This window comes from Lutra lutra, chromosome 17, assembly GCF_902655055.1.
Source record: "Lutra lutra chromosome 17, mLutLut1.2, whole genome shotgun sequence".
Taxonomy (NCBI): domain Eukaryota; kingdom Metazoa; phylum Chordata; class Mammalia; order Carnivora; family Mustelidae; genus Lutra; species Lutra lutra.
Window position 1 is genome coordinate 31785690 of NC_062294.1, and position 6000 is coordinate 31791689.

The 6000-nt window shown below is 44.8% G+C and overlaps 1 pseudogene; it reads right to left on the reverse strand.

Annotated features, from left to right (window-relative positions):
• Nucleotides 1-2010: 2010 nt before the first annotated feature.
• Nucleotides 2011-2198, reverse strand: LOC125090092 (uncharacterized; annotated as a pseudogene).
• Between the last annotated feature and the right edge of the window lie 3802 nt (nt 2199-6000).

A 6000-nucleotide genomic window follows, 5' to 3' on the forward strand; every position in this document is an offset into this window, starting at 1 on the left:
GTTCCCTACCTGGGCTGCCTCACTCCCAAAAGTTTGACCCCAAATTCAGGGCACCAGTTAGGTTTAAGAAAGGGGGATCTTTTTTAGCCAAACTATTTATAATTTGTAATAGGATACATTGTCAATCCAATTAATGGGAGGAAACAAAGTAACTTTTCTTGCAGGTAAAGGGGGTAAATGTAAATTATATTATTGTTGGCCCACAGTGGCTGCACGTGTGGGGAATGGTTTCTGACAAAAAGTGGCTTCCATTGTGTTTTTACTCTTGGATCCCCGCTCCTTCAATTTCCCAGAGTTTGTCACTGATTTCCTGTCATGACACAAACTATGCCTGCAACTCTGTGCCTCGCTGTCTGGAAGCTGTAGAATTAGAAGGCAAAGGAGCTCATGCTTGCGTTTGAAAGGGTCAGGCTCCCAGTGGCTGAAAGCCTGGAGCCACACTAAAAAAGGGTTAGAGTTCGAATTTTGGCAAAATATTTCCTAGCCGCCTCCTCTAGGACTTAATTAAGAAATTGTGAGCCCCCATTTATTTATTTAGTTAGTTACTCACTTATTTATTGGGGGGACTGGGAGGAAAAGTTCTTGATGGAACAAATAGAAGATTCTATGTCTCTTCAATAAAAATAAAATAGAAAATTATAAAAAATATAAATATTAATGAATTAATTAATTTAAAAAATAAAAGAGAAAAACTTTTGGGAAACACTAAGAACCCAACAAACTTCCTCCTCGGATTCGTGAACAAGGGACTGCTCTCTCCTTGGGTCTTTTTTCACTACCTCCTGGAGAAATCTATCACACACACACACACACACACACACACACACACACACCAATCAGGCCGGTGTCTACCACATTAGTATGCTGGTGCACCAACTAATTTGCCTCTGTAAATACTGGGATCTGAATCACACCACTGTTGTAGATACAGACTAAATAATTTCTCTCATCACTGTCTTTGGAGAAAAAAAAAAAGAAAGAAAAGACACACACACACACACACACACAATTTTCTAAACAGCTTTCCCACTCAGGCTATCCTACTCCCTTGGAGACCCAGAGGATGATGGTTTGGCACACTGGGAAGCATCGTCTATAAGCAGGAGACTCTTAATAAACCTCCCATAAGACAGTAGAATTTTACTTTGTATTCCCGATCACAAGTAATACGAACGATTCTTACTGGCCTGCCCCTACATAACAATCACCAAAGTCTAGCTGGGCTCACTCCATGGTTCCCTTGGCAAATTCCAAAATGTACACGCACCCCGCCCTGCATTTGATTCCCTCTCCATTGAATCTCACCCATTCATGAACAAATAAGAACTTTCAGGAACTTGGGGGTCGGGGGGGAGCTAACAAACCAAAAAAGAGCTTTCAAGCCATTGTTCCGAACAGTTTAACCATTTGGCTAAACATTCCACATGTTTATACAAAAATGAAAGGCATGTATGTTATACATCACATAGTTCATAGGACCCATCAACACAGCCCAGATGTACAGAAGCCACTAGTTGTATGCGTCCTGTGCCCTTGCTCTCCTAACACACACAAACAAACACACACACACACACGCACACACACACATACCCTAAAATACTATACTGAAGCCTGAAAAGAACAAAAACCTCTTCTTCTGTTCTTTAGATTGCCGCGGACAGCTACTTTGAAAAGGGCCCTCACTACCTTTATAAGCAACAGAGAGACATGTTCTCAGTGATGCCCTCTCTCTCCTTCCACCTACTCTGGAGCTTTTGGCTATTCCTATGAAGAACCAGCTCCAGAGGCCCCGCTGACCTCTGTCCACTGTAGGGATGTGGGGCAGTCAAACAGAACACTAGTGAGGAAAATCCCCAAGGAGGGCTATCAGATTGAAAAAAATCAAATACAGGTTGCTCAGTTAAATTTGAATTTCAAATAATCCACAGATTTTTTTTAGTGCAAGTATGTCCCCATGCAACATTTGAGATGTTCTTATACTTAAATGGGTAAACCACCCCAAACCTACCTCAGGAGAACTTGAGACCAGATATAGAAGACCTAGACCTAGGAAGGGGCCTAGAACCTCATGACTGATTCCTGGTGTCTTACTTCTTAATTATTTTATTTTATTTTATTTTATTTTATTTATTTTTAATTAGCAATAATCGCGCCTCGGATAAACCTCATTGGCTACGATACTGCCACTGCGCAAAGCTTATTTTTTATTTATTTTTAAAAAATATTTTATTTCTTTATTTGACAGGGAGAGACACAGCGAGAGAGGGAACACAAGCAGGGGGAAGTCTGATCATGACCTGAGCCTAAGGCAGATACTTAATGACTGAGCCACCCAGGTGCCCCTCTTAATGATTTTAAATAAGAAAGAGCGTGCTGAGTGAGGTCACAAATGGCCAGGTTTCTCAATGACACAAAACAGCTCTCAGAGGGTAGTGTCTCAGTGCAGGACAGGAGGGCAGACACACACCATTAGAAGCTGTCACTAGCAGCTAACCAGGGAGAACACACAGTCTAACCTATTAATTCACTATTCCTGGCAACAGCCCAATATGGTAAAACTTTCATGATGCCCATTTTACAGATGAGGAAATCGAGGTACAGTTTCAAAGGCCACACAGCTGGGGAACAGAGATTTCGACTGAGACAGTCTGGCTCCAGATTCTGTGCTTAAAATAAAATGATACAAAATTATAACATAAACAACTTAATTTTCAAAAGGGTTTCAACTCGGCATATGCTAAAATGAAAATGGCTGCGTTCTCATTCCCCGCCCATCCCCAGCCCCATCCCCGCCTCTGCCTCTGCTTTGTTTGTGCCCCAGACCGTGCTTGGCCTGCCCAGTGAGGAATCCAGGGAAGGAAACAGGGGTGTGGAGGAACATGTGTGAGCCTCAGAAAAGAACAGGACAATGGATGGCCCCTGGGGTATGCTGCCAGAGTCCCCCCGCAACCCCACCCCATTTCTCCCAACCTACAGGGGCAGAGAGCATGGAAAGTATTGTGACTGCAGGCCCAAATGAGGAACTCTGGTGAAAACTTTTTCTAATTTAAAGACCACCCAGGTGTGTGCTGGTCTGTCCCCATTTTAGGGTCTTTGCCTCTTGCTTTCCAGCAAGAAAAGAAACAGATGTGATGCCCATTCATGCCTAATGGAGACAGAAGGGGAGGGAGGAACTGAGGGCTGCAGGGAGGGGTGGGGGGAAGGAGGTTCAGGGCTGTCTTTGGCCTGCAAATTCAGTCTTAAAGAACAGGGATATTAACTTCCACAGGGTTTAAGCCTATGGCTGTCACCTGTCGACTCAAAGCCTGGCACAAAGTATGCGATCGATACATGCATGTTCAACTGAATTAAAGTTAAATAATGCGATCAGAATCTTGGTAGTGCCCAGGGAGTGGGTTTAGGCCTGGCCTGGCCTTGGGAGTTGGAGGCTGACCAGATGAGTTTCACTTGGTTGGAGTTGCCAGAGGGTGGGGTGGGGGTGGGGGTACTGGCTTCCCTGGCCTGGGCCAGCTCAGATTGTCCTAAACAATTATCCCTCAAGGGGCTGGGGGGTGCGGGGGGAGACCCTGTTGAACAAATCCTTCACTTTTGTCTCCTCTGGGGCTGCAGACCGTGGTCCCTACTTATGCAGCCCTCCCTCTCCCCCCATCCTGTGCCTGAGATGTTCTGTGGTTATGAGTCAATGATCAGACAGGGAAAGGGCACGCTTACCATAGGGGAGGAGAATTCAGTAGGGCTCTGGGCTTTGATGCTGGCTCTCCTACATCCTGAATGCATGAAAGGCTATGGGAGGGAGAGGAAGAAATATAAAAGCAGAAAGGAGAAAATGTTATTAAAAGAAGAAGAAAGAAAGAAAGAAAGAAAGAAAGAAAGGGAGAGAGAAAGAAAGAAAAAAGAACCAGAACAAGAAGTTGGAGGAAGGGGAGAAAAAGTGCCTAGTTTGAAATATTGTATCATCAACAAATCTCTCCGGGAGACAAAAGCTAGTTAAAAACCAAGTGGAGATAAGCCATCTCCTTCGGTGACTCATCTTCTCGGGGAATAATGGCAAAGAGGCGGTGTTTAGGAGGGAAGTGATGTGCAAATAGCAGCGTAGTGAAGCTGGGGTAATTACAGGAAGGACTTCCAGGGGTAATTGACGATAAACAACACCAGGAGCAGAATCCAGCTCCACAGGCTTGGAAGCCTGCTCTCTGTGATCTGAGCAGGATTCCCAAACACTGTTCCACAGGCAGGGGCTGGATGACTCCCCAGATGGCCACCTCAGAGGCCCCCTCATCTCTTGGGCTGACCCAGTATCCCCACTGTCTCATTCCAAGATGGCTCCCCCTTCAGATCAACCCCTGAAAATCCATTTGTAAAAAGAAAAAAAAAAAAAAAAAAAAAAAAAAAAAAATATATATATATATATATATATATATATATATATATATATATATAAAATAAAAGATGTTTGGGGACACCTGGGTGGATCAGTGGGTTAAAGCCTCTGCCTTCAGCTCAGGTCATGATCCCAGGGTCCTGGGATGGAACCTCGCATCAGGCTCTCTGCTTAACAGGGAGCCTGCTTCCTCCTCTCTCTCTGCCTGCCTCTCTGCCTACTTGTGATCTGTCAAATAAATAAAATCTTTTAAAAAATAAAATAAAATAAAAAATAAAAGCTGTTTCCTACACTGTTAGGAAGTTAACAACCTTGGCTTAAAGAAAGGCAAGAAGCACCCCTACACCATCAGCTAAGTCCATTCTGACTGTGCAGAACCAGGACTGATCCCTCTCAAGGTTTTTTTAGAAGGAGCAGGTTTCACCAGGATGTACCAAAAAAGTAGCTGTGTCTTTGCATCTTGCGCCTGGTTTCAGAGATGAATGCATACATGCATTATAACAACTTGTGATCATGAAGCCTGGAAATTCACCCCATTCTGGGGAGCCTTGTCATGGGGACAGGGCCCAGCATAGACTGTAGAGACTGGGAAGCGCTTAGAAATGTCAGTGAAGAGAAATCTCCACCCACCCACTAGCTCCCATGGAGTGGATGTTTTCTAGGAACCGATGCCTTTGGTCTTTGGTGGCAGGATCCTGAAAGAGCACAGCCTCCTTGGCTGTTCCTCAGAAACAGCCCAAGGATAGGGGTGGGGAGCCTTTCCCAACCCTGCAAATCCTCAGGGCTCGTCTGCTAGGACAGCTCCCTGGAGACACACAGGAAGCAGATTCTCAGTCCAAAGGACCTCCAGCTAGTAACTATAGGGAAAATGACCCAGGGCTGGAGTGCTGGTAGTGGCCGCCAGCCTTCTGATGTGGGCCCCAGGCCTCCAGTGAAATGAGGGGGTCATCAAGATGGCGTCCAACGCAGTTCCAGTACTCATCTCTGATTCTCTGAAACCTGGATGCTCCTCAAAGAACTAATCCAACCTTGAGTGCAGGGATCCTATCTCACAGTCCCCTTTCTCTTTTCTACCACTGTGACTAATGCTTTCAGTAAATAAATCCGTTGAATGGATTTATGTACACACGATGGGGCCACTGCTGTGGCTCTTGGTTGAAAACAAAATATTTGTGGGTGGGTATGGGGGGTTCCTTCTTCATCTTTCAATCCTGTAGAGTTGCTTTGAAAGACTAGATAAGGATAAATAATAGTAATGCCCACATGTTTTGTGCTCAAACACATCACGTACTTTTCCGGATGATATCTCAAAATATCCCTTTCCAGAATCAGCTCTTAAAATCCTTACTCCGTGGAGCCAGTAAACAAGACCCAGAAAGATCAAGTGAGGAGACTTAAGTAGAAGATTTGGATGTCAGGCTCAACCCTTGTCAGCTACAGAGCCCTTCTATTTAGAATTTCTTTACATGCATGGAGGGTCTGAGGTCTAGCTTGCTGAATGCCCTTGGGCAAGTCATTGGCCCAATCTGATCACAAAGTACTTAACTCCTCCTGTGCTCAGGGAGTCCTTGGTTTTTCCAGGAGTGGCATTTCAGGCTTCTACTCACCCCACAGTTCTC